We start from the raw sequence: 23,814 nt of genomic DNA, 5'->3' as shown, positions 1-23,814 counted from the left end.
GCCGCTGCCGGAATTTTGGGCTTCAGCTGAAGTCAAAATTACAGAAAAAAAAAATAAAATTTAGGACGACGTTTAGGAATGTGGACTTCTAGGTACGAAAGAAAAAAAAAAAAAAAAAGACGGACCCTCCGTGTGCGGCAAATGTATCGCAAGATGGTTCGTTACTTAGCTACGGTTGTTTGCCGTGAAATATGTGTGTCGTGATTTGTTGCTGCTATTGCAGCTGGCTTGCAGAGGACTGTTGAGAGAAGTGTCACGTGATAAGTGCTTTCTTGCAGGGCAAAAAGCGTAGCGCGCCATTTCGGTTTCAGGTCCAACGCTGAGAGAACGCCCACTGTGAGAGCAATTTGCGATCCTTGTGTAACGTAATGAGAGCGGCCGCCTTGAGCGTGCGTTGCACATTGATGGCGCGCGATCATCACGACCGTTTCACCTGCTTACATAATTTTTAGGGGGTGAAAGTGGAAGGTTTCCGTTTAGCGAATGCATGGAACGCAGCGAACCCTCCATTATATATATATCGGGCGTATTTTGCGCTATTAAGTGGTTTCTTTTATAACGCACGATGTTGCCTTTCGTATATATTATCATTCAACCCTCATCCCATCCAGTTATGTTGAAGGTAAACAGTGCTCGCGAGAAGCGAAGAGCAGAATAAGAGAGAGCACAGTTCTGTGGTCCGTCTGCGGCCGCTGCACTTTCGTGTCGCTCTTTTTTTACGCACGCGCCTAATTCGAATATGGCGGGTCAGCTTGTGGGCGCGAAACGCACCTCTCGTATACAATTCCGGGTGGGCGTCTTTTACCTGGTGAGCAGCGTTGCTCCCGTCGCGCCGCGCAAATGGCTGCGCACCTGCATACGTGGGTGGTTGCCGATCGGTCAAGCGACCCACGCACGTTAGGTATCTATATCGGCTCCAACCTCTCTCAGCCAGACCAGACGTGCCGTCACCGCCGCCGCGCGTAATCTGGTTGGCGCGGCCCAAGTGAGGCCAAACATCCCCGCCCGAGACCCATTATCGTAAATCCGATCGAATCGCTTCGCGGCGAGGAGGAGCCAGATACCGCGTAAGCGCCGACGCATCACCGCGAGGCACGAACGGCTCGCGTGCGCCCCGTCGCTCTTGTTCCGTTTGTTGCTGCTGCCTCCGTGCGGTTGTTCCTTGCATGTATCTATCCGTGAGTGTTCTGCTTTGTTCTTTTGCTCGGATCTCAGATTGATCCTGATGGCTGGGCTTTACGGGGCGAGGTTTTTCAGCTAAATATACGCGATGAAAGGGGTCCTAAGAGTAAAGAGAGGCCGAGGAAGTCTACAATACGGGGTTCTGGTATCACATTTTTCTTTTTGCTTCTGGCCGGCGCTATCTGCATTAATAAATATTTTCTTAGCGCATCGCTTACTTTACTTGCTTTGGGTATCCTTTTCGTTCATACATTATTGGAGCCGCTTCCGACATGCAACGTAGAATGGGCTACTGATGTTTTTTTTTTGTTCACCTTAGCACAACAACTGACGGATCTATTAATAGCGCCGTCATGTTGCTCCCCCCCCCCTCCCCCCCTAATAATGTATCGGTTGACCCCGCTGCTGAACCAGCCTTCTCATAATAAGGGAGTAAGTACTCATTGGCATCCACGCAAGCGCAGCTATAAGGCTACAAAGGAAAGCTATACAGCTTTTTCAGAAACTTCGTAGTTAAAGAAATATTCGTCCTGGTCCAGGGTTCAAACCCGGACCCTCCGCCTTTCCGGTACAGTCGCTCTACTAACTGAGCTAACCATGACGGTCAGCAGATCAGATGGCATGGCGAGGGCGAATTGATCTATAACTCGAAGGGGCAATGGTGTTGATCGAATATTTAGGGGAATCCCCCAAGGGGAATCCCCCAAGCTTTCCTTTGTAGCCGTATGACTACGCTTGGGTGGATGGCAATGAATTACTCCCGTATTACAAATCTACTCCACATTGGGAGATTCCCCTAAATATTCGATCAGTCTTCTCATACTACCGTTGAAAGTCGAGCTAGTTGGTCAGACGACATGATGCACCACGCAGCAGAATAGGCGACGAGACACAGGAGAGGCACACAATACACACATACAGCATTGTCCTTGTTTATGTGTATGCGTGTATTGTGTGCCTCTCTTGTGTTTCGTCGCCTACTCTTCTGCGTGGTGCATCAAGCCTCCTCATAATTCACTGAAAGCTGCAGTGATTATGGAGTCACCGGGAAGTCGGCGTAAAAACATTGAGAGGGAGTGCGCAGTGCTGTTATATTGAGCAACAAGGCGGAATCACGCCAATAAATTCGCGCTAGGTGGGCGTATGCATGAAAACTATTGTAGACAGGGGCAGACGCACACCCTTCCCTATGTTGAGCGTGCGAACAAGCAGAATATCATGTTTACTTCCCTGGTCGTACCACAAAGGCCTAGTTTGCGATGAGGAGTCTGTGGCACCTCTGTTGCTGATAAATGTTGCTTTCTAGAGTGGTTTACAAATGCGCGCGGTGCGGACGCCGTAAGCGTAACTGAGACGAACGCATGTCTTGCGTGATCCATCCTGACCGGTTACGTTTTTCGTCCACGTAGGCAGGTTTCCAGCGCGCGATCGAGTATAACACTATAAATGTCACCGCGTACTGAAAGTGAGGATTTGTGTTTTCCTTTCCGAGGCGTAGTGAAGCTCGAACACCCGACGCAGGCTGTAGCCTTAACCACAGGCATCAAAAGAGCACGGCTGCATACACGGAAAGCTTCAATGCTGGCGAGAAGGAGCGACTAGCCGGAGAATGTGAGAAACAGTGTTCTTGCGAATAAAGGATGCTGATAGTCAAGTGCGATATATGTACAGTCTTTCTTTGTCAAAAGTTGTTCTGCTTCTAAGCCACTTCATGCGCTTTGCAATATATTTTCCAGTGTTCTGAAACTCTTGCGGACAAAAAGATTTTTTTTTTTTGTGTCCTGCCCTTTCCAATGGGAATGATCTCCACTAGCGGTAAATCAACGCCACTACACGGCTCAGCAGCAGACCCCCTGGACTCTACACTTTTGACAGTACTTTTACGATGCTGGGCCGGGAGGTTCGCGGTATGCTAAACTTTGCCCTCTTTCTCGTGAGATGCCATCCATTAGGTGTCAAAGGGGAAACTCGGAAGTCTCCACGTGCGCAGAGATAGCACATAGCCTCGGTACGCAGAACAATGCAACAACCTTGACAGCAAAAGGGGCTGAAATCAAAAGCTTAATGTTTTTTTTTTTTTTAAATTGCGGTTATTACAGGAGGGGCTTACGCATGCGAACAGATATTTCGTTTCAAAGCTGTAATTAAGGGCGAGCCTCCAATCGCAGACGTGTCAGCAAAAGGCTTTGAAGAGAGGAACGAGAACTTTCATTCTGTTCATTGTCTGCAGGCTAGAGTGCACCTGACTACAGCTAGAATCTGTAAACGGCCAAAACATCACCATGGTCCGCGCAAAATATTTTACTCTTTAATTTCCTAGCCTTTGTTCACATCATGCGCTTATCTGTATATTTTAGGAAGCAGCAAAAGAAATGTCTCAGCAGTTTTTGGCCAATTCTGTTCAGTTCGCGGACAAAGTAGACCTAGTTAAATTCTGAGCGGCGCTGTACTAAAGTGTACTGTTCACTGTTCATCGACACGCTTACCTAAGATCAGACGCTTGTTTCTCCGCACTTCATACATTCTTACAGTAGTTACCTGTCATCTGTAAAGCAAGAAACCAGTCGTACGCAACGCCAATACTCAATTCCTGAGAGTAGATTTTTCCACAACGCTTGACCACAGATATTTCGCCCCGTGCGTTTGCGGTAGCACTATGACTCAGTCACTGCAGCGCCGTCTTCCGCGCCACGTTCAAGTAAAGCGTGAGCAGAGAAGACAGGTAGAAGTTTGTATCGGTTCAATTCAGAGAAAGGAAATCGGCAGAGGTGGATCGTCGTTCGACGTAAAACAGCGCGAACAGACTCCCGTTTGCTTGCTTCCTTTTTTTACTGCGTATCGCCTTAATGCTTTAAACCAGAAGCCTTTATAGCCTCATCGTTGTTGTCAGCAAGTGTCACGCTTTTGCGGCGGCTCTGTTTGGTCGAGAAGTGTCATGGAGTTCTTGACCAATCACAAAGCACCACTACAGTATGCGCGAATGCGTGCCTTATATGGCCATATGCCAATCAGTGATTAGTTACTAATTAATGAATAGTATATAATAATTACTCATTAGTAGTAGTTGCGCAATAAAGCAATTTCCTAATTACTGAACACTGTTTACTAATTATTACTTCCAGATGACTAATTAACTACTAATTACTAAACAGTGGCAGTTCCGTAATGAGCTAAATAATTAGTAATTATTGCTGCGCACCCCGGACTATAATATGCGCGAATGCGTGCCTTATAAGGTGTTGTGACCGGAGTTCCGGCCGAGGTATGCGCAGACTCCCACAGCTGACAATGGAGGCGTACTTAGCGGACGCCGGCGAGCGACCGCGAACAAAAGCAGCGAAGCGGCGACGATGGCAGGTGTTTCCGGCTGCGACGACCAATCCTTCCCGCCCCCCCCCCCCCCCCCCCTCCTCCTTCAGTGTAGAGACCAGCTGCCCTTCGAGCCTTAATCCCCGTGCCTTAATCCCACGACAGCGACACCAGGGCACCTATTCTTGTGCTTAATGGGCACGAGGCGCGTCGCCGAACAGCATTGACCCCGCTCGCCGAATTCTCGAGGCAAGCAGGTGACCCCCTTGGAATTTCGCGGGGTGAATCACCACCATCAAACGGTGACTTCTCGGACCATTTTGCCCTGGTTCCGAAACTCCATCGCCCGCACAAAATCGTCATCGACATCAGAAGACTTGCCCTCGCCACCGGAAGATGTGCAAGGAGGTTCACCCTCGGCAGTGGGCGGCACCCCGAGTGATCCCTTGCCCCACTGATTAGATAGTATCGATGAACTTTGTGCCCCCATCTAGGGAACTGGGGATAACAAACCATATTTGACGGATTTTCTTTGGACAGATAGCTCCGTTTTCCTCTCATGACTTGTACCCTCTTCAGTGTGCAGAAAGTGTATATAAACGCTACTTTTTGCCTCTCCTCCCTGGCTGTCTTCCACCTCGATGGATCGTCGCCTCCTGAGCCCGCTGCGGTGAAGCTCGCCCCCTGAACTCGACACACTTCAAATGTTATATGCCAATGCTTAATTACTAATTATTGGCTCAATAATTAATTACTTAGTACTAATGTGTAATTGTTAGGTACTAATAATTTATTAATTCATTAATTAAACTAATTTTGATAACTTAATTGATTATCTGTTAATTATGTACTAAATACTAAATGTTAAATAATTGCTAAATCCATCGTATTTATCAAGTAATTACTAATGAATGTAAATCAATTAATAATACTAATTAGTGACAGTTGCGTAATCAATTACTTGCAATTACTAATTGATTACTAACTAAAGTGCTACTTATTATTGACAAATTGATAATTCCTCATTACAAATAATTGCGCAATAAATTCTCAAGTAATTACTGTCGCCTTTAACCATTTATTATTTCATCAATGTCTAAGTAATTAATAAATTATAGATTTTTTAATTGCTAATCAGTGATAGTTTCGTAATTACTTAATTAATGCTGAGCACCCGGCAAAATAGCGTTGCAGAATGCAGCACTCTGGCTTTCGCCTTTTATTACTATAGTCGCCAAGTGTCCTCGAATTGTTTTTCGCTGAAGTATTGCTCAGATACCAACACAACTTTTGCGCGAAAACTCCAAACTCGAGGCATTCCTGCTAGCTGAAGTGGTTCCACGCCTGGTTCCGATAGAATTCGCCTCGATTCCGTGGCTGCCTGGATCGCAGCTCGCAAGAGCACTAAAAGCGCGTTCGCATGAGTGCAGCACTTACTGGTGCTTTTTTTTCTCCTCCCGTTGTCTTAAAAGCAGGGAGTAGACGGTATACATGAAATCTCATTTTGTTGGAGCTTGAAACTGAAACCTGACAGCCTTCCGCGCTTTCTTATTGTGCACAGGGAACAAGAAAGGTACCGGGAAGATTCAACGCCTTCTTCAAGTATTTTTTCCCCATCGGCATTATTTTGTTTTTGATGAAATGGCGCTGAAAAGAAACAGCACAAATTTATCAGTAGCACCAGACTAAGACAACGATGTACAGCGACTGCTCAAATATTGCAATGTTCAAGGAACGCTTCCGAAGTGATGCGCCGCCTCGTATTTCATCATCGCTGCACAGACAGGGTGGCGTAAAATGAGACCCATTGCATGCAGCCTGTAACACCAGACATAAAGTCAAAGTGAGGATGGCATTATATGCATGTATAAGGTATGTTCGAGTTATATTCCAGAAGGAATCGCGCTCATTTTGTTTTTAAAATGTTAAGGAGTAATTTTTCCTGCCCCGTTCCATTTTGTCTCCTTCAAAACTGCCTTGAATTTCTTTTTCGCGCGACGCTCAGCACCTTTTCGGTGTGTGCCAGACCGGAGAATGACAAAATGTGTCGCTCTTTCGCCAGGAAGCTATTCTTGCATATGAGTTCTCCGAGAATAGTTTACGAGTCGTTGCAGTTGGCGTAAATACGTGCGTATTTGAACGCGTCTCAATAAGCGCGCTTTCGCTTCGCTCTCTCTGTGCTCCCTTGGGTTCTTTCCTCAATCCTCGCCGTCCCACTGTCCCGCCACCCCGCTCTCCCCACTTTCTTATGTTGATCACATGCACCGTCAGCGTTTCACAGGCCCTCGAGCGAATTGTTTTGTTTTCTCTCTCAACTTATGTGCCTGCTCCAGCAACAAACCAGGCCACCTGATCGCCAGCGTTCTTTACAGTGGCAGCTCTTCGTGAAAGGCAAGCACACGAAAGCAGTGATAAGCGTTGATGACTAAAATAGAGGGGCGCTGGCCAGTAAACTGTCCTCTGCTGCAGGAAGAAACCTCCGTAATCATCGTATTCAGATATGTGGCGCAAATAAACACAAACACAGGAGAAGATACACAGCACACGCGCACACTTTGGCGTTTGGTTCATCTCACAGCGCCAGTTCTGCTTACCAAAAGTGGCCCACTTGGCACTCTCATCGCAGCGGGAGGCCTCAACCCAGAAGGCCTCCCGTACACCCATTGAAAGTTTGAGAATAGGTTGAGGACGTTTCGACCCCAATGCCTCTAATCATTCGCTTTACCAGGTGTGACTGCTCTCCCATCGAGCGCCAGCTATCCTGAGGGAAACTTCGGAGGGAACCAGCTACTAGATGGTTCGATTGGTCTTTCGCCCCTATACCCGGATCGGACGATCGATTTGCACGTCAGAATCGCTTCGGACCTCCACCAGAGTTTCCTCTGGCCTCGTCCTGCCCGGGCATAGTTCACCATCGTAATCATCACCGGCCGCTGTCTACATGGTCTAGTTTGGTTCGTGGGGTTTAACGTCCTAAGCGACTCAGACTATGAGAGACGCCCTATGGGGCTGCTTTCGGCGTCCTACTTAACATATGACTGTAAAGTGTATATATGTATAGTTTTTTTTTTTGTGTGTGTGTGCAGCAATATACGGTCTTTCTTGTCCACTGGAGGTGCAAAATATGTTTATGTAAGGAAGCATGAGTTTGCCAAAACAAGCCAAATATGGTTCAATTTTTGTTGCGGTACATTTACTGCGAAAATGCTTCCCCGAGTTAGCTAAGCAGGTTATATCCTGAATGTTATGGCTTGGGTCACTCTTCAAATGCCTATTCACATTCATCAACACGAAAAAGATATGTTTTAGGTTGGGTTCGGTTATGCGGTTTAACGTACCAAAGCGACTCAAGCGGTGATAGACGCCGTAGTCGAGGGCTCCGGAAATTTTGACCACCAGGGGTTCTTTACGGACACTGATATCGCACGGCACACGAGCGCCTTGCTTTTCGCCTCCATCGACAAACTGCTGCTATTGCCGGGATTCGACCCTGCGTCCTTGGATTCAGCAGTCAAGCGTCCTAACAACTTACTCCCGCTGTGGGGTCTTTTACGTTTTACTTGGTGTCAGTGACTGTTGCCTATCTTTGTATGTATCATTTCCCCATTTGTTTGTGGATTGCGCCTCGCGGTAATTTCCTTATACGCGAGACGCCAGGCACGATTCACCCTCAGTTCCCACAGCCGCCGTCGCTGACAACGCTAGCCGCCGTTCGCATTCTTTTTTCCTCAAGCGTTCCGAGTCCTTTTTTTAGGCCCCGCAAACTAAAGAGAAAGCGTTCCTGAAAATCTTGTAATTATATAAATAGCGCAAATTGCAAGATAACGCCCAGCAGCTTTCTTATGGACGCATTTCACCTATGGCGAGCGCATCAAAAGTTAACTAATTCATCTCTAGCAGTTAAGTAGTTTATAACAGCGCTTATGCTTGCTGTATTCAGGACGGCGTTAGTGGCACTTACTAAGTTATATTCGCCAATAAGCGTGCAAGGTATTCAAATGCCGTTGAGTAATGTTACTATGGGGCTCATTGTATAGTTTACACATACGGACAGAAATCAGGGTTCTGGGGAGGGGGGTGGGGGGGTCGTGTAATGCTTCCTCGTTCAATCCGCTCTCTCGCTTTATGTACCGAATATAGAAATGTTAGGCCATGCTTGAGGCTGCCTTTATTGCGCAGGAGTAAACGAAAACTTTACTCGCACATCTATTGAACATCAACTTATTTTCTCTAGCCGATGTGTCAGAAGACTTGGACCGCCGAAGCGTGGTCCACATTCTTCTGTCTGCTACTCTACGTAACCAGCTCCCGCGCGGTGAAGACCCGTTGTAAAGTATTTCGTAACCATTCTTTTTTTTAACTCTTGCCTACCTGTAACTGTTCCCTCGTCGCCTTCGACGTAAGCTAAGGCTGACAGCTGCCAAGAAATTACGTGACAGGATTTTGTGTCGGCTTCGAGGCCGACGAGAAGCACAGTGGGTGAAGACCGATTGAAAGGAAAAAAAAAAAACTATTACGAAATTCGGCCCTTTTGCTGCCGTTGCGAACGAGCGACGAACTCCTAGTGCGCCGTTGCGAAATTCTCTCTTACGGCACCAAATGAAGACAGCGCACTTCCGCCAATCGCACGGTGACGAAGGTTTTCTCCATCCACGCACCCTGAAACGTGTATTGTGGCGGCATTGACCTCTTGCGTTTTTCCTTTCCGTTCTTCGACTTACACTTTGCTCGCAATCGCAGCCCTTCAACACAAGGATGGAGGCGCGCCGTCGAGGCATGAACAACGTTGCGAAAGCGCTAGGATCTCACGTCTTCCAGAGAGATATATAGGGCTTCAGGCATTTAACCGACAAAGACATGCAGTGCCTCCAGCCAGAGCACAGTAGACAGTTTCGGCACTGACGAGGTACGACCGAAGGCAGCGCACCGCAGGTGGACGCGCGCGTTACGAAACACCCCGAGAAGTAGATGCGTCCATGGATGCCCCCGATGCCCCTTTATGTGCACTGCGCTCACTAATTGCCAGAGTAATTGGCTCGTACGAAACGCAAAGTATTTCATCCTTTCCTAGAAAAAGTTCGGGAGTTTTACCTCTTCGAGTTTTGTCACCGAAAATGACGTTCAATGCGCCTTTGAGAAAAAGAAACAAGAGAAGCGAAAGGCTCAATATCCATACTAGAAAGAGGTATTCATACTATGAGCAGCAGGAGAGGGAGCAAGAAAGGTAGGCTGTTGTAATGGTGTGGTATGTATCCTAAACATGGCACAGACCAATTGCCTGTGATACACTCGGCAGTAATTGACTGACAATGAGAGAAAAAAAAAAGCAAAAAACAATCGCCGTAATGAAGAGACTCCGAGGCTAGCTTTCTCCTTCCGTATGGTTGGAAAACTCACATGCACACCGTTTGCATGTAGCTCTAGTTTGCTTTGTGACACCTGCTAAATGCCGCGGGGTGTTGCGGCCTTGTGCCTGCTCTCGACACCTAAAGCGTCTCGACACCTGCCGCGTCAGCATTTACGGTAAGCAAGTCACTCCGAGACGCAGAGGCCGCGTACAGCACTCTCTCCCTCTCTCTCTCTCTTGCTTAGTAATGCCCGCTCTTTTGACTTTGAATGAATTCACGTGTCATTGCCCAAAGAATGTCTATAGTGGAGGCCTTGGGAATCATTTTCACCACAATGAGGTTACTTAACACGCACCGACATCTTTACACAGCATCATTTCATACCTCTTAAAGACTGCCGTCAAAGCAGGGTCCGAACCGAGAGATTTGTGCTCAGGAACAGAGCGCCGCATTAATAAAGCCGCCGCGTCAACCTCGACAAAATATCTCTGGGGAGGTTTTATTTATGGTCCTATATACAGCTGAGACAGAAATGCAGGCTTATAGAAGAACAAAAAAATGCCGAAAAATGAGACACACCACTATACAATGAGAGCAATTCTGACGGATCTCTTGTTGCCACACTGCGTACGCCTGGTATACTTAAAGCCGGCATCAGATAGCGCGAAGCTTTACCTCATTAGACCGAAGAAATCCACCGTGTACGTAAGAGCTCAGAAGGGCCGCGTTCACACTTCTGGCGGAAGTCTGACGGTGCGAAAAATTCAGTGGGTGCAGCTAACACAAGCAAGATTTTCCGTTTAAAACACTTGATCGGCGCATCGTATCCTAAAGAACCGCGCACACACTCACGTATTCGCAATCAGAAAAAGAAGATTTGTCTAAACTAGCAATTCGCAAAAGTGCCCGCGTCTGAAGAAGCATACATTACAAAGTAAAGGTGCTGACGTCAGAGAGCCCTCCGTCAAAGCACGACACGCGAAAAACGCCGACAAGCGCCAGCAAAACGACGAGGAAGCGTTTCTTCCTTCCTTCCTTCTTTCTTTTTTTTTTCTTTGGGTAGCCCTGTCTCAAGTTTAGATGGTAAGTGCGTACGAGGGATGCCACGTCTTGATGCAAGAGAAGGAATTACTGGATGTTCTTTGTTGATTTCGCAACTGCATCGGGCTCGGGATCCAGTCATTGGTCGGAACGGGTCTCCATTTCAAGCGAACAAGTTCCGAAGACTCGAAGGGTATTCAGCAGCACAGATAGATCGCATGCTTTTTTCAAGCACCACAATGACGTCGGCTAAAAAAAAAAAAAAAAAGTAAAACCTAGCGTGGCTATAGCTTGTTACGAACACAGAGTTGCATGGAATATCGTTGACGTTTCGTGCTATATCTTTGTTATTTTTAAATCCGACGAACGTGGGAAGGCTTGCCTTCGCATGCAGTTTCACTTTCTAGCGGAGTCCATCGGAGTTTGAAAGTAATGTTCCTGCAAAGAACTACCTCCGAAACAGTGCGCACAGTTTCGTAACCGTCCAGCCGAGGGGACTAGCGGAATTTATCGTTTCGCCTATGTCAAGCAGGCGGGAATTTGGGCAAGCCGAGGTTTTTCTTATTTTCAGCAACGCCCTGGATTTAGACCGTGCATCTGAGGCATATTGGAGGATTTGGCTTAACCTCGTGTGCTCCCACTTTGGGGATGAAGACGCCGAAATTTGGTTTGGCGTATAGGAGTCAAACATCCCAAAGCGAGTCGGGCTGTTATGGACGCCGTAGTGGAGGTGTCCGCACGAGCGCCTTGCTTTTCGCCTCCATCAAAAAGCGATTGCCGCGGGCGGGATCGAACCCGCGTCCTTAGGATCAGCTGTCAAGCGCCGTAACGCCACCGTGGCGTCTTCGTAAAATATAATATCAAAATTGCAGTCGTTGTGAGTGGGCAGACTTGGTGGATTCACGGATATCATGGTAGATATCGGAGATTGTCCTATTAGGAATGACACGAAAAATGGCGGAAATGCGACAGCTTCGGTCATTCAGAGTATGCGGTGTATTGTAATTAAAATGCCAGGTAATGTGTCTCGGCGCATTTAGTCTGATCTGTTTTGTAGCGAGAGCTACATTGGCCACAGTCTCGTCATTTCGCCGTGCCTGTCCGTGAGAAGACGAAAAAGAAGACGGAAAAAAAGAAGAAGAACAAGAAGAGGAGGAGGAGGAGGAAGATAAGAAGAGAAGAAAGAAGAGGAAGAAGAAGAAGTCATAACGCGGTAGTTGGTAGAGGCTAACGACAACAGCCAGTTGCTAGGACAGAAGGTTCGTTCGAACGTTGTGACGGCGATTTGTCCCGGAGTTCGACGTAGAGATGATGTCATACCTCTAGAAGTCTTCTACACCCAAATGAGAATGGCCAACAACGGGAGGCAAGGGGTGCTCATACGTGAAGTGATTCCCCTATGGCATAAATAAAGCTGAAACCATAGAGTAAACTACTATGTGGAAAAGCCACGTCTTTACTTTCAAGACGAACCTAAGCGTGGCCATTCAGATTGCTCTCGCTTAACTCCAGGTTTAACCACAAGCTAAACCACAGCCATTTTATACTTTGGAAGGCACCACATATCAGACACCTCGTGTCGGAAATAATCTGGGACTGCGTAAAAAAAAACAAAAAGGCCATATCATTGTAATTTGTGGCTTTAGTGATTTCTGATCTGGTTTTGATAGGCGATGGCGATCTACTTAACGAAGTCGTTATAATTAACTGATGATTAAAGAAATGAAAAAAAAAATAAAAAATTGAAAAAGGAGTTCAAAGGTGTCAAAATGCTCAAAATGAAAAACCAATGCTTGAAGACGCTAATTAAGAAAGTTTAGTGCATAATTGATAAATAATTGATCGAAATAATTTTAAAATTGGAGATCCGTTCAGGGGTGTCAAACTGCTCAGAATAGAAAGCCAATGTTTGTAGATGTTTATGTGCATAAAAAATGTATAAAAAAAGGTAAAAAAAAGCATCATCCATGTGCGAAACGCTATCGAAGTCATACACCCTTAACGGCGGTGCCGTTTTCTTGTTCTTTGTTTATCAGTATAGCAAAGTTTAGCACAGTTTAGCGATGATGTGCACGGTTCCTGTAAGTTACAACGCGGCGCTTCACTTTGCACCACGTGATCTATTCTGCGCCACCAATGCCTCCTAAAATGTGGCGCTCGCTCGCCGTCTGCTTCAATCACAAGACGTAGCCATGACTGTGCGTATTATTCATGCAAGGGCAGCCAGCGGCGGCGCGCCGCTGCATGCCAGCTGCGTCTTCCTGCGCGCATTCACTCGTGCACTGCTAGTGAAAACATTCCTTTGCAAAAACGTAAACAGTCAAATATTTCCCTTTGGCGTGGTCTATATATAGTTAGTGAGGAGCCCGCTGTTGTCTTTTTACCACCGACTATATGTGAAACCATGTCGCTGCAAGTGCTTGCCCAGCAAATATAGGAGTCTCACACTCGCTCTCCTGCGCACGAAGACTTCCTGTGGGCTCCCTAAATGTCGTCACACTGGCCTCTTGCGTTTTCGAGGAACGGTAAACGGCGCTTGGGCGATTGTTGGGCGTAAGACGAACTTCATGCATTGAAAATTAAGGAAAATTGTACCGAGGCGCGTAGAAACGGAGGTAAAATAATATTTCCCGCTGGTCGTACTGCAAAGTCATAACGCGAGCCGATTCACAATGATGAGTGGAAGGTTTTGTAGCTCCATTCACTTACTTCTGCCCGTAGAGTTGTTTCGTTCACCGCCGCAACGCACTGCAGAGGCGGCCCTTCCTGAAGAAACGCATAAGCTAAAAGGAAGAGCTGCCTGCCGGAGGCGTGCCAGCGAAGAGAGATTTTGCGCGAATCGTTTCAATGTGGCGGAATGCACGAGCCTCGAGCGCAGCAAAGCAGCGAGCTGCAGCGTCTTGCACTAGAGGGCTGCAAGTAAACAGGCCCGGAATATTTTCCCTTCGCACTTCTGGCGCTCCCTTAAGAACGACAGCAACGAAACAAAAGCACGCATCGAGGCCGCGTGGCATCTGATGCAAACCCCAGAAAGCGCTATGCATGAGTTTGTGCGCGCTGCGTGAATTGGAGCGTGCGTGCAACGATCGGAGCGAGGGAGGCTCATCGGTCGCGTGGGCGGCTGCTGTTCTCGCCGCTCCTCGACCGTTCCACGGGCCGGAAAGATGCGTCGGGAGCGCAGGGCCCGGAACTGGCACGCGCACATCGCCCGCGAGTTGAGAGTGGCACGATCCGGAACAACGCCGCGGAGCTGTTTCAACTTTTTTCTTTTTTTTTTTTCGCGCTTGGAGAGGTTAGGGAATAAACAAGAATTCGAGGACGCTAGCGAGAGCGGCGCCAAAAGGCCTCTGCGCAGGCTATCGCATTGCAGTGGAACGCGGACAGTGCAGTCTAAGGTTCTCCTAGGGTTTGCGCTATAGTAAGCGAGGAAGCGATAACTGGTTGGGTAGCGACCACCTGGTTAATGTTGTTTACAGTGCGACGCTTGGCCCCCGACACTGGTCGAACGCTGAAGAGGGAGAGAGCGATTTTGTTTGGGCCTCTCTTGCACATATCAGTTTCAGTGCATTATTACCCGAACGTTACCTACATTGCATCTCGCATATACAAACGTTATTAAAAGCAGGGTGCAGAGCCTGAGTCTAAAAGCGACGTCGCCGGCAGTGGCGGTATACCCTTTTTATTCGCGGGTTTTTGTTCGCCCTGCCGGCAGCGCTGGAAAACTGAGAACAGTGCAGCGCTGCACCTGTAGTGGAGAAACTGTTTTATTTAGATCGCGAGGGCGGCTTTCGGCGTTGACGGCCGGCAACAGAACCCTGTACTCTGCGTGCCCCCAGGACTTTTCAACCCTGTTCAGTCGCATGTCGAGCTAAGTGCACATCGACAAGATCGCGCCACCAAGGTGTCGAAGAAGTCTCGAGAAATCAAAGTAAGGACACACAAAGCAATGGAAACAAGGCCTGCCTCTCTGGCCTCATTCAGTAAGCACTATACAATAAACCGCTAGGTTCGCACAGCAAGCGATCTCGGGTAAGCAGCAAAACGCAGAAACGATTCCATTAGCGGCCCACGCACTGTCTCGTATTTGCCTCTCGTATCAGTCTGGTGGTAGTGTGTCGCGGAATACGTAGACGAATATAAGATAGCCCCGCAGACAAGGGAAAGAAGGTTCCCAAAGAGACAAAAAGAAAGAGCATCTCTGTGTAGCTTTTGGCATTTCTTCTTTTTGTGACCGTGTTTCGGTGCTTCCACCACCAACGCTATTGGGCGCGAGCTCTACCACTGGAGCGGACGGCGCTAGTGTCGACCTAGGGGAGCAAGCGGGGCCATGTGACTCCGCTTACTGCTGCTGAATCAGGCGCTGGATTGAACGTGTGGGCTTTAGAGGCTAGAAGTAGCGGTTTTCTCTGCAGTTTTCATTTTTGACGTGTGCCAGCATCACACACGTTCATCCTGCACCATCGCTGTTGTTGCTTTAGTTTATTTAAGCTGTTTACATGGTCTGTCATTGGTCTGTATACGCGGCAGAACCTGGCGCAGGCTCTCATTTCTACTAAAAAAATTAGCTGAAGGAAGCTTGGTTAAACAAGTTGCCAGTTTTTAAAGAAGTGAGTGGTCATTCTTGTGTGTGCAACTTGCGTTTCATCGAGCAAGATTGGATCTACATGGAGTTGGAGAGTTTCGATAGTTGAGGCCGAAGGACTGGCGCTAATTTATGTTCTTGCACTTATCACTTGTGAACCTAACGAAGTAGCATAGCTGGCGGGATAGAAAATATACTGGCTTCTTCGCCAAGCAGTGCCCACCCAGAGCAAGAAGTGTTCGTCTGGAAGTGAGGATGTGTCAAATTTCTTCTCAATGATGGCATTGATGTCCTAAACTAAGCGTTTGTGCTGCCACGCGCCGCAGTACGCGTTGTGACTCGCCTTAGGCAACTTCAGCTGTAAATTAAAATAACCGAGAAAACAGGTAACCATGCTTACCATGATCTGCTCAAATAAGGGTAAAAAAAAAAAAAAAAAAAAGCTACGGCGAAAAAGAAACATCCACCCGAAGCTCGAGTGGCAATGATCGCCGTTAGTGTACAAGAGGGAATACACCTTTGCACAGTTGCTTTAAAAGATGTATTTGCATCATCGCCACTGTAAAATTTGACTATTCAAGGATCAGCCGATTGGCGCCGCTTCTGCCGGCACGTGCGAAGTGCCCCACATCTGTCACCGCCTGAGAGATCTGTTCCTCTATCAGAGAAATATGATTGCCAAGCAAAGTTGCGATGTGGTGGTGCCGCGTGCACTTTTCTCAAAATGATTACCGTTATTTATGAACACTTATCTTTTACTGGATCTGCCATATGCTGAATTTCTTTAACAACAGCGACAACAACGCTGCAGGTGTGCAGTGGTCATAGCAGTAGTTCAAACTCGTGCTACGCTTCGATAGCTCACGGACTCTGAAATGCCTTCTTGCCGAATAGAGTTGGCCTAATCCCTTAAATAGTCTTCAACAGGCTCGGACCAAAGTGTATATGAAAGAAATAATTGAATTCAGCATTAAGACGCAGCTAAACTGCCAAGAAAAGAATCACATTGCAAGAGTTCAGCGCGCGTTATTCCACTTACTGCGTCAAGCGGCGCTACTAAGAGGTGGCGCCACGGTACGTCGTCCTCGCGCCCAATAGCCACGGCGGCTGGGACTGCCGCGCTTTTCTGGACGGCATAGTGCCGGCCTTTGGTTCCACTAACCGCGGCGATGTTCAAGCGTACTGCAGACCGCAGATCGAGAGGCGTTTTGCAGCGAAAGCGTCCTGACACATTTAGCAAGAGCCCAGCAATAGATAAGAAAAACGAAAAACAAAGGCGATTTGTTTTCGCCTTCATGATTAGACACAAATGTATATATAAAAAAAGTCCTCTGGCAGAGGGTGGTACGGTACTATAGTTTTACGGTTCCGACGGCGCGATGAACAGTGTTTTTATTGTCTTTCCTAAATAGACTTTATTTCCCGCTTCCTTCCTTTCCGTCTAGGCTGCTTTGCTTGCTTGTTATACTTGTTAGTCCTATACTCTCCACGTCTGCTTCATTTGCGTTTTTCTCCCTTTTGAGGCACTCACACCCCTCCGCACCATAACCGGCACCGCGAACCTTAACTTTGTATGTTATCAATAAGTTGCACTAAAAGCTACTTCCACGGAACAGTGGAAGAATCGCCTAACTTCCGCGAACGCGACAATGGAAGAGCCGTAAGCACGTGCATAGCCCGAGTGAAATGAAAGAAAAAGCTATCACAGAGGTCCCCGGCCAAAGCAGAACGCTTCGCAGTCAAGGATGCACCGAGGAAAGGAAACCGTGTCTCGAAAGTTAGGCTCATGCTCGAACGAAGCGGACGCGGAGAGCAGCGCAGGAAATGAGCAGCAAGCAGATGCACTGTGGACAACAGAAATAAGTGTGCGTGTATGAGGGGCGAGGCGCGAGCTTTGCCTGCCTGTTTTTCTGTGCCTCCTTTGCATGGCACCGCTACACGCATTCAGAAGTGTGTTACTTGCAGTGGCAGAGACGCATGAACAAAATAAAAAGAAAGGATTCTTTTTTTTTGTTGTTTTGCGCTGTTAGGCTCTTATTGCAAAAAAAAAAAAAAGAAGAAAAACAACGAGGTGCCAGAGTCTCCGCGAGTCGCTGCTGAAGGTTTCATTGCAGTTCAATTTACTACTGTAAACTTTCCCAGCAATGGGGCATTACGTTCCGTGATAAGTAATCATTGAACAAAACGAACGGTTAAAAACGCTAAAAACAACGATGGGCGCGTGGTAGCAAAGGTGCCTCGAGGAAGGCCTTTCCAGTCGGTAGCGGCATGGAAGGAGAGAAAGACGGTGAAACAAAATGCAGCGACACCGTTCATGATTTCAACCCTAGCCTTTCGGAACCTCACCGGAGTGCGTTAAACGTTACTCCACACTGAGCGCTTTGGTAAAAGCGGAGTCCTTCGGTAGCGCTGGTAAAACTAATGAACGACTATTTTTTTTTTTTGTGCTGCGTTCACGGAGGCTTCCTGTTTTACTTCTAGTACAGGAGGAGGTTTTTCTTACGAGCTGCTGGATAGACGCCTCTAAATTTGCTTGATTAATCTCGACGCTGGGAGGGTCCGAAAGCAGGATACAATCTGCAGTAAAAAAATGCCCGTTATGCAAACTCAACATGGCAGAAACGATTAGCTCTTTTGCCACGAGGAACCTCCCCCTGCTCACCTATTCGCCCTTCTTGGCACTGAACGTTCCTTATATGAACGTTTTCTAATCCTCGTTCCGTTTCGCGCGTTAGGACGTAAATGTCTGCAGTCGATTTCCAGACTAACTGCTATTCTGAAACAGTGCCGATAATATGTGCCTCCGCAGGTTAAATTAGTCAACTTCTGCCGCGGAATATTCGAAATTCTAGTACATTTCAAGGCTCCCCGTTTCCACTACGCAGTTCGATCTTCTCCTGCTGTCACAACTGTGTACATAGCCCCCATATACTCGTAACAGCCATGGCGCCGAGTGGATGAGCGATGTCTTTTCTACCTGCAGTCATCAGCCGCCCGGGAGCTTGAAATGAGCACCGCGCTTCGCAATTATCGATAGACCTGGTGCCCTGCGCCAGGTAGATATATTAGACTGTGGTAAGCGTCATGTGCGGCACACATCCTCACCGAGGATAGTTATCGTGGTTGCGATCAGGGAGCTCCCATCTGGATGACTGTACGTGACACGACCATTTGTCCTTGCACACACTCATTAGCCTTCTCCACGCACGTATAGGCACAAGCGCGTACAAGGCGCACACTCTGGCAAGCTTCGGTGCACTGTACATTATTATTTATATATATATTTTTATTATTTCGCCAGCGGCCTTTGAACACCGTCTGCGACCGAGATTATTTCGGGAAGCTTAAGCACAAGGCTTCGCCAACAACGTCGAATTATAGCGATGGTGAATACCATTCAGCTAGACGTAACTAACGGTCCCGCCTTAACACCGGCAATTTTCTGGATGCGTGTGTCGCATCCCAAGCGTCAAGGGGAAAAAAAATAAAAAACAAGGGGGACTGATTAGCGAGACGCGCATTTTGTATGCGCGATCGGTATACGCACGGGTTGCTGGACTCTGCTGCCACGATCGCTTGATCACTGCACGCCACGTGGATAAGACAACTTTCCACACAGTCTTGATACAGCCGAGAGCTTGATGAATTTGCACACTAACAGCCCGCATATCATTTCCATTCATAGTATATTGCATGCGAATCCCAGTTTGTGTCACGATTTTTTTTCTTTCTATATATTGTTGAATCTGGAAGAGGGCTGCAATTCTCCCCAGAAATTACGCAAGCTGGTCAGTGTTATTATACTGTCCCACGCTCTTGTATCGGCAAACCAACATGGAAAAACGTTTTTCTGCTGAGTTGGTCCCTTACTGTCCAACACAAGCGTAATTCGAACGAGTATATGCGTGAGAGCATGTGTTTTGCAGCCTTGTCGGCTAATTGTGTTTTGAAGTTGATGAAGAGATTACGACGTGCAAAAGCATAGCCCGAAAAAGTGGTAGTGAAATACGCGGGATGGTGAGCTGCGGCGTTAATTCTATAAAACATTTTCGCCATGCCTAGCGCCTGCTTTGATAGAAGTTTTCCAAGCATCTTATGGTGCGAGTTTCCTTCCTCCCACTTTCTATTCCGGCCAAACAATATTAATTCCCAAAACCAAAGATACTAGTCGGTTGAAAACCGTTGAAGGATACCGTCAAATTCCCCTTTGTAATGTTTATTACACAATTTTTGCCAAGGTTCTTTGTTGTCTTCTGCAGCTGGTCATTATGAACTTGATAAGTTCGCATCAGGTATGTGGTATCAGAGGGCGCAGTATTCAAACAAACATCCATATTGCACGTTCAGTAATCGAGACAGTATCAGATGAGACGGGCCAAGTAGCTTGACCTGACGAAGGTGTTTGATAAAGTTCGGCAGAATTTCTTGTTCGCGGTCTTGGAGCACGCAAACATTGGTGACGTTTTGCTCAAAGGCATAAGACTGTGCTATATGGACTGGTGTACAGGTCTAATTGTTAATCAGGAGCTAACGAAACCAATACCACTGGAATCATCTGCTCGTTAAATATGTCCACTGTCTCCATTGCTCTTTGCCTTATATCTGGAACCCCTCTGTCTCAATATAATTAACAGTGCAGCCATCCGTGGTTTCTCTCTGGCTCAATGTGAAGTTGAGATTTTAGCCTACGCTGATGATATTGCCCTCTTTTGTTCTGACAAAAAGAGTGTACTTGAGGCTTTACACTTGACTGAACAGTTCTACGATATATCAGGCACGGCTCTTAATTTAGATAAATCCAAAGGCTTTTGGTTGGGCCATTGGGGCACTAGACCGATCCAGTTTGGAGGCATATGCTGGGAGTGTAGTCCTCGTCAGTACCTAGGGGTCCCGCTGCACCAAGTCGCAACAATGCAGCCTACTGGGATTCACAAATCGTACCTATGCGGCGACAAACAGGCTTGGAGGGTACAGGTCTGTAACATATTTTTGTTTTTGCAAAGCTTACGTATGTCCTTCAAGTCCTGCATTGTGCGAGGAGGAAAGTAGAAGTAATGCAAAGAATATTTGCAAACTTTGTGTGGCGCTCTTAATGGGAGCCAATGCGGCATGACAATTTGTCCCTTCCCTAGAGTCTGGTGAAGTGGGCCTTTTTCACTTGTTTGTGCATCAACTTGTTTCCCGTTTTTTCTTTTTCAAATCGGCAAACCACCCGTTTCTTGTAGCTGTGCTCATTAGGCGTCTTAGTCCTCATTTGCCTCACTTATTCGCTTCGACTGGGCAGGCTCGTGGGTGGCTTTTATGTGGATTCCTTGAGGAGGTTGCTGACACTTTCAATTTTCTCACTGTGCGTTTCTCTATAGATTACCTGTATAGCCTCTCGAGAAAGCAGGTGACCCAGATTCTCACCGAGTCGTTGTTCCCTACACCGTTGTATCGGCAGCCTTATCTGGGCGTTTTGGACACCACTTTTCTGAAACGTGTTAGGCGAATGTGCATTCAGGCAGCCGCAAAAACGTTCTTTTTCAAACTACACACAGCGACGTTGCCTGTCAAGATATTTCTTCATGATAAGGAGATGCTGATGCCCTGGACGGTGAATTGCCGTCTCTATAACGTGCGTGAGACAATTGATCACTGCTTTATTCTGTGCTGTGATGATATGTTCATTTAGGACATACTACAAAGAACTCTTAAAGAGGACATTGAAATTACACCATATAATACTAGCTTTTTGCCTCGAGAAAAACTCTTTTGTGCTTTATAATTTATTTGCGGAAAAGCCGTATGATGGACAGGCATGCCGAGCCACCAAGATCGTCCAAATCAGTGTTTCGGAAGCAGTGGGCTTTGGTGAGGAGTGTATGCTGCAAGCGAAGAACTTCCAAACAGGCTGCCGTACCTAGATTCATCTCTGTGCCTCCCAGAATTTTGATGTTTTGATGGTAGTGCATTGTCGGGCTAGGATATGGCGGGCTCGTATTAAGCAGCCCGGTAACTTCAGACAGGAACAAGTTCAAGTAAATGGAGTTTTACTTTTTTTCTTTGGAAGTTTTCTCATGCAATAAAGAATAAAAGAAAGAAAAAAAAGAAAAAAAGTGCGGCATTAGCTACAAGGTTCCATGCTCGCTTCCTAGGAGAGACTCCTGGGTTCGAAACTTCGAATCTGCTCCACTCCGACGTTTTTCTTTCTTTCTTTTTTTTTTTTTTTTTTTTTTTAGAGCGCAGCTTTGTGCCCTCCTTTCCTGCATTTCGCGTCGTCGTCGGCTTCGGCCTCGTAACTAGTTCCGCCCCCTCTTAGCCTCCCAGCTCAGCTCCCATCTTCCTCCGTGGAAATGACCGCGCGTGCTATCTGATTGCCGCGCGCGCTCCCCCGTTCGCAGCTGCAGGATTTCGTTCAATTTGATTCAACGTTCTTGTTAAAACAAACTTCGATAACACGCTGTAGTCCGAGAAGGTTAAGTCTCACGTAACCAACCTCAAATTGCTTCGTACTAATTTCCACCTGCGCGTTACCATTTTGTGTGTAAAGGAACTCTCTAATGTAAGACGGGGGTCACGGGCTCGCTTATGTGCACTCACGGCTTAATGGCAGCCCTTTCCCGGGGATCCTCTTTCTCGGATAAGGTCTGGCCATGATTGCGGCATCAGTTTTGAGGCACATACATGCACGAGCGCACAATTTCATGCCTGAAATGCCAGAGAAAGGCCTAGCGGCACGCATAACGTAGGCAATTCGTATTGAATGGACTCCGCGTGATCTTTTAAGTGCTCAAAGCCATGCGGATGCTGCGACCCGCCTTTCCACCTCAAACTCGTCATCGCCAAACCGGATAAAGTTGGATAATGCTACCCTACTTTTAGCAAGAAAGGAGCACCTCTGACGCCGTACACGTTCTCTTATACCTCCGTAAACGGTAAGCCTCCCCCGCTGTCTAACCAGTGCAGAGGAGGTGGCGCTTCACAGGGTTCGAGTTGGGGTGGCCTAACACCTGTAGTGACTCGAAAGTGGCCTACAATTTCGAGATTTTTACCCCCCCCCCCCCCCCCGGGTACCCCGTCTTCAAGTCCAGAGACACAGAAGCCGATATCCACCACCTGCTGTGGGAATGTCCAGCGCTGAAGACGACGCGGATCCGGCACCTGGTGGCAGCTGGCCTCTCCCCCTAGACTTTATTGCATCAGCCAACCTTATTTTGCATTTATTTGATCATACCCTTCATCCTTCCTAACATTCTTTTTATGCATCGAGACAACAAACATCGCAAAAAAAAAAAAAAGAAAATGCCAGAGCGCTCCAAATATAAAATGTAACACTACACACTTTCCTCAAAGGGGGGGTGCACTTGACGACCGCCATCGTAGGCAATGTTGTGTACTTTTTTTCGTTTCGGCGTTTCACCCCTGCCGCATGTTTATTGTAGGAAATCATGACTATGCCACGAATGCTTTTCAGATTATCTCAGCAGCTTCTGTCCAACAGTACGTCGCAAGGGTATAGGTCTTGCAGACATCCAGTTAGTAATAAAGGAGGGTCATTGGCAGTTAGTATACACCTTTTCTGATTGTTATTCCTTTACTTCTGCGTTCGGGAGCCCTATCATCGCCGTGCAGCCTTTTACACCCTCTCCGGGTATTTTCAAGGTCATTTTGCCTACAGGTTCTTCGCGCTCCGAATACGTGCGACAGCACGACATGTGAAGTTATAACTAAATGAAATGCGTTTTCGCCATCCGTAAACTCGAAATAACGTCTCGTTATAATCGGCGCACTGTTTTGTAATCTGAATGGCATGTTCAGAGTGTTGTCTGCCGTCTGCAGCGCTTTCCAAAAACCGGGACTTTTTTTTTTTTTTTTTTTTGCTGTTGTTTTTCATTGAACTCGAAGATTGTTCTCATTCTGTGAGCAGCATTGCAAGCTACGAGCATTGAATAGATCGAAAAGTAAGTCTTACAGCCTTTCAAATCACTGTTTTCATTGTCGACTATTAGGTCGACAATCTTCCGCGTTTCTGGCACACTCGCGTTTGCGAGTCACTGTGCGTATACATGTATATACAGCGTAAGAAGTCTTCCATTATCACAATATCTCTGGCCATACGTTACTCAGTCGTCAGGACCCGGGAGGCAGCCCAAGCCAATGGTATCCTGGACTGAGGAAGCCACCCACGCTATTCTGTTAACCAATTAAAGTTTACTCTCTCTCTCTCTCAATATATCCGCTGGGCTGTGCATGCGGTTACTAGCTTCTCGAGGCGTTTTCGGTAAGGCTTGTCTTGCGCCTGCTAGAGCTAGAATCAGAATTCCTACTTTCTCGACGTCTTTGCTTCTTATACTAGTTCTTAAACTGTGT

The 23,814-nt window shown here is 47.1% G+C and overlaps 1 protein-coding gene across 1 annotated transcript in view; it reads right to left on the bottom strand.

The window, feature by feature from the left end:
- LOC146202969 (tachykinin-like peptides receptor 99D) overlaps positions 1 to 23,814 on the bottom strand; it is a 249,813-nt gene that overhangs the window by 4,922 nt on the left and 221,077 nt on the right. The window lies entirely within an intron of this gene.

Source organism: Amblyomma maculatum, chromosome 1, assembly GCF_055883805.1.
Source record: "Amblyomma maculatum isolate TAMU_Amacu chromosome 1, ASM5588380v1, whole genome shotgun sequence".
NCBI classification, from domain to species: Eukaryota; Metazoa; Arthropoda; class Arachnida; order Ixodida; family Ixodidae; genus Amblyomma; species Amblyomma maculatum.
Note: the sequence above shows the minus strand (reverse complement) of the source record. Positions and strands in the feature narration are given on the sequence as shown.